The sequence below is a fragment of the Danio rerio genome, chromosome 14 (assembly GCF_052040795.2).
Source record: "Danio rerio strain M-AB ecotype USA chromosome 14, GRCz13ab, whole genome shotgun sequence".
NCBI classification, from domain to species: Eukaryota; Metazoa; Chordata; class Actinopteri; order Cypriniformes; family Danionidae; genus Danio; species Danio rerio.
Window position 1 is genome coordinate 17,077,501 of NC_141034.1, and position 8,362 is coordinate 17,085,862.

An 8,362-nucleotide genomic window follows, 5' to 3' on the forward strand; every position below is an offset into this window, starting at 1 on the left:
CCAAGGCTTGCAGCTCCGCCTTCTGATTCGGTGATAGTTGCTCACCTATATGGACAACGGGAGAAGTTTCTTCTGAGAAGGCAACTAGATGACCTGGAGCTGCAACCCATTTCTTCATCAAGTTAATGTGGTATAGTTGTTCTTCTCTTCTTCGTCCCGGCTGACGGACTCGATAGTTTACCGGCCCTACCCTTTCTACCACTGTGTATGGCCCCTTCCAAGATGCCAAAAACTTCGAGGTGGTGGTAGGTATGAGGATCATTACTTTGTCCCCTGGGTGGAACTCTCTGGGTTGGGCGGGCCGGTTATATAATCACTGTTGGGCGCGCTGGGCTTCGGTCAGGTGTTGTTTGACGATGGGCATGATTTTTTCAATTCGTCCTCTCATGGTCCCGTACGTGCTCAATCACTGACCGTTGTGGGGCTGGCTCCTGTTCCCAAGCTTGACGAGCCACGTCCAATAGCCCCCGTGTTTGGCGGCCGAACAGCAATTCGAAAGGGGTGAAACCTGTGGATGCTTGGGGAACTTCTCTGATCCCAAAAAGCATGTACGGGATCATGAGGTCCCAGTCGCGCCCATCCTCTACCACCACCCTGCGGAGCATCTGCTTCAGTGTCTTATTAAATCGCTCCACCAAGCCATCAGTCTGCGGATGATAAACGGATGTTTTTATTTGCTTTACCTTTAGGAGGCGGCAGAGGTCTGCCATCAACCGGGACATGAATGGGGTGCCCTGGTCGGTCAGTATCTCCGCTGGTATTCCTACTCGGCTGCATAATAGAAACAGCTCCTTTGCGATTGCCGATGACGTGGCTTTTCTCAGGGGGATCGCTTCTGGATATCTGGTGGCGTAGTCAAGGATGACAAGGATGTGTTCATGTCCCCGGGCCGACTTCGGCAAAGGCCCTATCAAGTCCATGCCAATGCAATTGAAGGGCACCTCGATGATGGGTAATGGTATCAGAGGGCTGGGGGGTGGTCATTGGGGAGACGTTCTTTGGCAGATGTCACATGCCTGACAATACCTTTTCACTTCTCCATCCAACCCGGGCCAGTGGAAACGATCTCTGATCCTTTTAATCGTGTTGGCTGCTCCTAGATGTCCTGCCATCGGGTGAGTATGTGCCAGTTCCAGAACCGTCTCCCTCTTGGTCCCCGGGACGACCAATAGTGTCTTCGTTTCCCCCCGCCTCTCTGCGACACAGTACAGCAGACCATTTTGCACAATAAAATGTGGGAGGGGGTGAGGGCTGGGAAACCGTTCGTTACCGTCTATGATCCTGACTTGTGGCCAGCAGTGTTTCAACGTTTCGTCTTCACGCTGTGCCCTTCCGAAATCGCCACCTGCGGTAATCTGTTGAAATAGATCATAGTACAGGTTAGCCGATGATGACTCACCCCCTCTGTCGCTCTCGGTGGCCATCAGCGGTGGTTGGCGGTCCCGCTGAGCCCGTCCTTTGTTGTTCTTCTTCGGACGAGCCGATCGAGCCTGATGGTGGGTGAGGAGATCATCGAACCCCGGCCAGTATCTGCCCAGAAGGAGGGGTACTGGAAGATCTGGAACCACTCCTACTTCGATGCGCCAGCTGCCCGACTTCGTCGCTATGGTCACTCTCTGGGAGGGTATGTGGCGGGTATCACCGTGTACGCATGTAATTGGGATTCGGCTTTTTCCTTCCTGATGGAACTTTAATGTTTTTGGATGAACCAGGGTTATTGCACTTCCTGTATCCAATGTGGCCGTTTGCGTTTTCCCGTCTAAGCATACTCTTCGGGTGGGCGCTTCGGGAGGGACGTTGCGATGTACCACGCACCCTGCCGTCCAGGCCGGGGTCGAGTGTGATGTGGGCATCGGCTCGTCGACCGGGCTGGGGACCGCCGGTCTGCTGCCTGGTCGTGTAGTGCCCTCCACCGGTCGCCATGGCGCATTTGCCCTCCGGGGTGGCCGCTCTCTCCCCAGTCTCCCGGGCCACGTGAGCTTCCGCCAGCTCCACCGCCTCCACCAAAGCGGCCAGCGAGTCGGGGTTCCTCATGCTGGTAAGTGTGCGGAGCCGTCTGGGTAGCGCCCTCATCATCTTTTCAATAACCACTTTCTCAGTGACCTGGATTGCGGTAGGATCTCCTCCCAGCAACCATAGTCTTCCCAATCGAGATAAATTAGCTGCTTGGGTACGTACCGGCTGCTTTTCATCGTATGACCACTGAGAGAATTGTTGTGCTGCGCTTATGTTGTAGAGTCCCATTCTGGCGAGTATCTCTTTCTTCAATGCTTTATAGTCCTCATTTTTCGGTGTGTCTAATGCAAAATAAGCTCGTTGAGCTTCTCCAGTTAAAAATGGTACCAACATCCTCGCCCAACTTTCCTTCGGCCATCTCTCTCTTTCAGCAATTACCTCAAAAGTGTGCAGGTAAGCATCAATATCGTCCAGGTCGCTGAGTTTAGTGATGAATCGGTGAGCGCTCACCTCAGTAAACTGGCTGGAACCGGCCGCTTGGCGGAGCTGTTGTTCCATTTGGTCTTGTCTGGCGGTGAGCTGTTCAGTTATCACTTGTTGTCTTCTTGAGATTTCCGCTAGATGGCGTACTACTTCTTCAATTGACATGACTCAGGAGAGGATGACAGCCGAGCAAGAGAGCGTGAGTGAGAGAGAGAGAGCGGATGCCTGTCTGTAAACAGAAGAAACAGAAAAAATTTAGTGATTATTTCTTCTTACTGGTAAGTGCTGTTTTCTGAATTTTTTCCCTCTGAAAAAGCGCGCATTCTCCACCAGTTGTAGCGAGGCAGAGGGAAAACAGCGACACAGTGGGATGAGTTTACAGACAAGTCCCCGGAGGGTGCTTTATTTACAACGTGTAGGTGGTGTAAAAGGTGCTCTTCTTCAGGGTGAGGTGCTCTGGTGCTCCGGGAAGTAGGTGAAGGACAGTGAGTAGTCGGGTGAAGGATCGTCACGAGCTGGAGTCCGCTAAGGAGAGACAGAGAGACAAGCATTAGCACACGGAGTCATTGAGAGAATGAAGCTCATCTTCTCCTGGCGTAGGTTGGGCTTATATGCCTCTCTGTGTGATGCCGTCCAGCTGTGAGAGATCCTGGCTTGATTATGGTCCAGCTGGGTTGAATTAGCGACCAGGGCGACGTGGCATGTGAGCGCTCGTTACATTCCCCCCCCCCCCTTAGCGTCATCCTGGTCCTGGGTGTCCTGCGGAGGAAAGGTAGAGTATTGAGAGGGGGGGTAGAATGTTTTGACAGACCTGCCCATCCTGACCATAGTCTTGAGAGCCCGTCGGCGTTTCCGTGGGAGGCCCCGGCTCGATGTTGTACCGTGAAATTGTAATCCTGGAGCGACAGGAACCATCTGGTGACTCGAGCGTTGTTGTTTTTTGCTGTTGCCATCCATTGTAGGGGAGCGTGGTCGGTCACCAGGGTAAATTTCCTGCCAAGGAGATAATACCTGAGCTCCAGGGTTGCCCACTTGATCGCCAGGGCCTCCTTTTCTACCGTGGCGTACCGGGTCTCTGCGGGGGTAAGCTTCCGACTCACGTACATGATTGGGTGTTCTTCATCGCCGTGGACCTGGGAGAGGACCGCGCCCAGGCCCGAGTCGGAAGCATCCGTCTGTAGAATGAAGGGGCAGCCGAAGTCAGGTGCGTGCAGTACCGGTGAGGATGTAAGTGCCGTCTTCAGGGCTCGGAACGCGTCATCTGCTTGTCTGTTCCACTGTATCCTCTCCGGCTGCCCCTTTTTGGTCAGGTCTGTCAGAGGGCTGGCTATGGATGAGAAATTGGGAATGAAACATCTATAGTAGCCCGCTAACCCCAGAAACGCACGTACCTGGGTCTTTGTGGTGGGTTGTGGAGTTTCTTGTAGTGCTCTGATCTTGTTCTGTTGTGGCTGTATGAGACCTCTACCGATGTGGAATCCGAGGTATTTGGCTTCTGCTAGACCCAGGTGGCATTTCTTGGGATTAGCTGTGAGCCCAGCCCTACGAAGATCAAGGAGCACCCTCCGTAACCGGGAAAGATGTTCCTCCCATGACTCGGAGTGGACGATCAGGTCGTTGAGGTATGCTGCTGCATACGGCTGGTGGGGCCTCAGCAGGATGTCCATCATCCGCTGGAATGTGGCTGGAGCCCCGTGGAGCCCAAAGGGAAGAACCCGGTATTGCCAGTGCCCACCGGGAGTGGAGAAGGCGGTTTTCTCCTTGGCGCTTTCACTTAGTGGTAATTGCCAGTAGCCTTTGGTGAGGTCGATCGTGGATATAAATCGGGCTCCACCCAGCCGATCCAGCAGCTCGTCCACCCGAGGCATGGGGTACCCGTCAAACTTGGATATTTCATTAAGCTTCCTGAAGTCGTTGCAGAAGCGGAGGGTGCCGTCGGGTTTGGGGACCATCACTATGGGGCTGGACCACGGGCTACGAGATGGTTCGATGATTCCCAATTTCCTCATCTTTTGGATCTCTTCGTTGATAGCCAGCCGGCGAGCTTCTGGTACTCGATAAGGCCTCTGCCAGACGATAGTGCCAGGTGGGGTGATGATGTCGTGCTGGATGATGGTGGTTCGGCCCGGTTTCTCTGAGAACACATCCCTGAACTGACCGACCAAGGCTTGCAGCTCCGCCTTCTGATTCGGTGATAGTTGCTCACCTATATGGACAACGGGAGAAGTTTCTTCTGAGAAGGCAACTAGATGACCTGGAGCTGCAACCCATTTCTTCATCAAGTTAATGTGGTATAGTTGTTCTTCTCTTCTTCGTCCCGGCTGACGGACTCGATAGTTTACCGGCCCTACCCTTTCTACCACTGTGTATGGCCCCTTCCAAGATGCCAAAAACTTCGAGGTGGTGGTAGGTATGAGGATCATTACTTTGTCCCCTGGGTGGAACTCTCTGGGTTGGGCGGGCCGGTTATATAATCTCTGTTGGGCGCGCTGGGCTTCGGTCAGGTGTTGTTTGACGATGGGCATGATTTTTTCAATTCGTCCTCTCATGGTCCCGTACGTGCTCAATCACTGACCGTTGTGGGGCTGGCTCCTGTTCCCAAGCTTGACGAGCCACGTCCAATAGCCCCCGTGTTTGGCGGCCGAACAGCAATTCGAAAGGGGTGAAACCTGTGGATGCTTGGGGAACTTCTCTGATCCCAAAAAGCACGTACGGGATCATGAGGTCCCAGTCGCGCCCATCCTCTGCCACCACCCTGCGGAGCATCTGCTTCAGTGTCTTATTAAATCGCTCCACCAAGCCATCAGTCTGCGGATGATAAACGGATGTTTTTATTTGCTTTACCTTTAGGAGGCGGCAGAGGTCTGCCATCAACCGGGACATGAATGGGGTGCCCTGGTCGGTCAGTATCTCCGCTGGTATTCCTACTCGGCTGCATAATAGAAACAGCTCCTTTGCGATTGCCGATGACGTGGCTTTTCTCAGGGGGATCGCTTCTGGATATCTGGTGGCGTAGTCAAGGATGACAAGGATGTGTTCATGTCCCCGGGCCGACTTCGGCAAAGGCCCTATCAAGTCCATGCCAATGCGGTTGAAGGGCACCTCGATGATGGGTAATGGTATCAGAGGGCTGGGGGGTGGTCATTGGGGAGACGTTCTTTGGCAGATGTCACATGCCTGACAATACCTTTTCACTTCTCCATCCAACCCGGGCCAGTGGAAACGATCTCTGATCCTTTTAATCGTGTTGGCTGCTCCTAGATGTCCTGCCATCGGGTGAGTATGTGCCAGTTCCAGAACCGTCTCCCTCTTGGTCCCCGGGACGACCAATAGTGTCTTCGTTTCCCCCCGCCTCTCTGCGACACAGTACAGCAGACCATTTTGCACAATAAAATGTGGGAGGGGGTGAGGGCTGGGAAACCGTTCGTTACCGTCTATGATCCTGACTTGTGGCCAGCAGTGTTTCAACGTTTCGTCTTCACGCTGTGCCCTTCCGAAATCGCCACCTGCGGTAATCTGTTGAAATAGATCATAGTACAGGTTAGCCGATGATGACTCACCCCCTCTGTCGCTCTCGGTGGCCATCAGCGGTGGTTGGCGGTCCCGCTGTGCCCGTCCTTTGTTGTTCTTCTTTGGACGAGCCGATCGAGCCTGATGGTGGGTGAGGAGATCATCGAACCCCGGCCAGTATCTGCCCAGAAGGAGGGGTACTGGAAGATCTGGAACCACTCCTACTTCGATGCGCCAGCTGCCCGACTTCGTCGCTATGGTCACTCTCTGGGAGGGTATGTGGCGGGTATCACCGTGTACGCATGTAATTGGGATTCGGCTTTTTCCTTCCTGATGGAACTTTAATGTTTTTGGATGAACCAGGGTTATTGCACTTCCTGTATCCAATGTGGCCGTTTGCGTTTTCCCGTCTAAGCATACTCTTCGGGTGGGCGCTTCGGGAGGGACGTTGCGATGTACCACGCACCCTGCCGTCCAGGCCGGGGTCGAGTGTGATGTGGGCATCGGCTCGTCGACTGGGCTGGGGACCGCCGGTCTGCTGCCTGGTCGTGTAGTGCCCTCCACCGGTCGCCATGGCGCATTTGCCCTCCGGGGTGGCCGCTCTCTCCCCAGTCTCCCGGGCCACGTGAGCTTCCGCCAGCTCCACCGCCTCCACCAAAGCGGCCAGCGAGTCGGGGTTCCTCATGCTGGTAAGTGTGCGGAGCCGTCTGGGTAGCGCCCTCATCATCTTTTCAATAACCACTTTCTCAGTGACCTGGATTGCGGTAGGATCTCCTCCCAGCAACCATAGTCTTCCCAATCGAGATAAATTAGCTGCTTGGGTACGTACCGGCTGCTTTTCATCGTATGACCACTGAGAGAATTGTTGTGCTGCGCTTATGTTGGAGAGTCCCATTCTGGCGAGTATCTCTTTCTTCAATGCTTTATAGTCCTCATTTTTCGGTGTGTCTAATGCAAAATAAGCTCGTTGAGCTTCTCCACTTAAAAATGGTGCCAACATCCTCGCCCAACTTTCCTTCGGCCATCTTTCTCTTTCAGCAATTACCTCAAAAGTGTGCAGGTAAGCATCAATATCGTCCAGGTCGCTGAGTTTAGTGATGAATCGGTGAGCGCTCACCTCAGTAAACTGGCTGGAACCGGCCGCTTGGCGGAGCTGTTGTTCCATTTGGTCTTGTCTGGTGGTGAGCTGTTCAGTTATCACTTGTTGTCTTCTTGAGATTTCCGCTAGATGGCGTACTACTTCTTCGATTGACATGACTCAGGAGAGGATGACAGCCGAGCAAGAGAGCGTGAGTGAGAGAGAGAGAGCGGATGCCTGTCTGTAAACAGAAGAAACAGAAAAAATTCAGTGATTATTTCTTCTTACTGGTAAGTGCTGTTTTCTGAATTTTTTCCCTCTGAAAAAGCGCGCATTCTCCACCAGTTGTAGCGAGGCAGAGGGAAAACAGCGACACAGTGGGATGAGTTCACGAGCTGGAGTCCGCTAAGGAGAGACAGAGAGACAAGCATTAGCACACGGAGTCATTGAGAGAATGAAGCTCATCTTCTCCTGGCGTAGGTTGGGCTTATATGCCTCTCTGTGTGATGCCGTCCAGCTGTGAGCGATCCTGGCTTGATTATGGTCCAGCTGGGTTGAATTAGCGACCAGGGCGACGTGGCATGTGAGCGCTCGTTACAATATATATATATATACATACATATACATATATATATATATATATATATATATATATATATATATATATATATATATATATATATATATATATATATATTGATAATATGTATGAAATATATGAGAATACTTCTTAGCTGTGTGGTTTTAAGAAGCTGGCAGTAGTCCATTGTTGATGTCTGTTCCACCTAGTTAGCTGGTTAAAGACACTTTGTGACTTCAAAATGCTCGAGCTATGTGCCAACAGCTTTGACAGAAACTGGAACATAAATCTGTTTTCCTCCACCCATCTGACCTGCTTTGCTTTGTGAATGGGATTATGGGTAATAAATCAATTCTATGCTCTAAACTGATGTTCATCGCACTCTCAAATTGTCTTGTAGGTAGGTCACCAAAACACACAAGCCAGAGCTTTTTTGTTTGTGGGATTTAAAAGATTTTAGAAGTTTGCTGGATTAACACGAGCGATTCGTTTTATAGCTGCTGGAAGACTCAGACTGAACCTGTTTTATTATCTGCGAAGAAACAAATGAGTGTTTACGAGATAGGAGGTTGTTACAGTGAGCTCTTCTGATGACTGTTGTCACATTTGACGAGGTTTGCAAGGTTCACAGTGTCCAGAGTTTTATTTGAAGTAGTTAGCCACAAGAAAATTGAGAGTATAACATCTTGCCTGCACATATTTCTTCAAGCTTGAAACTCCATACAATTGAAAACTTTCAGAGAAGCAGTGTTATT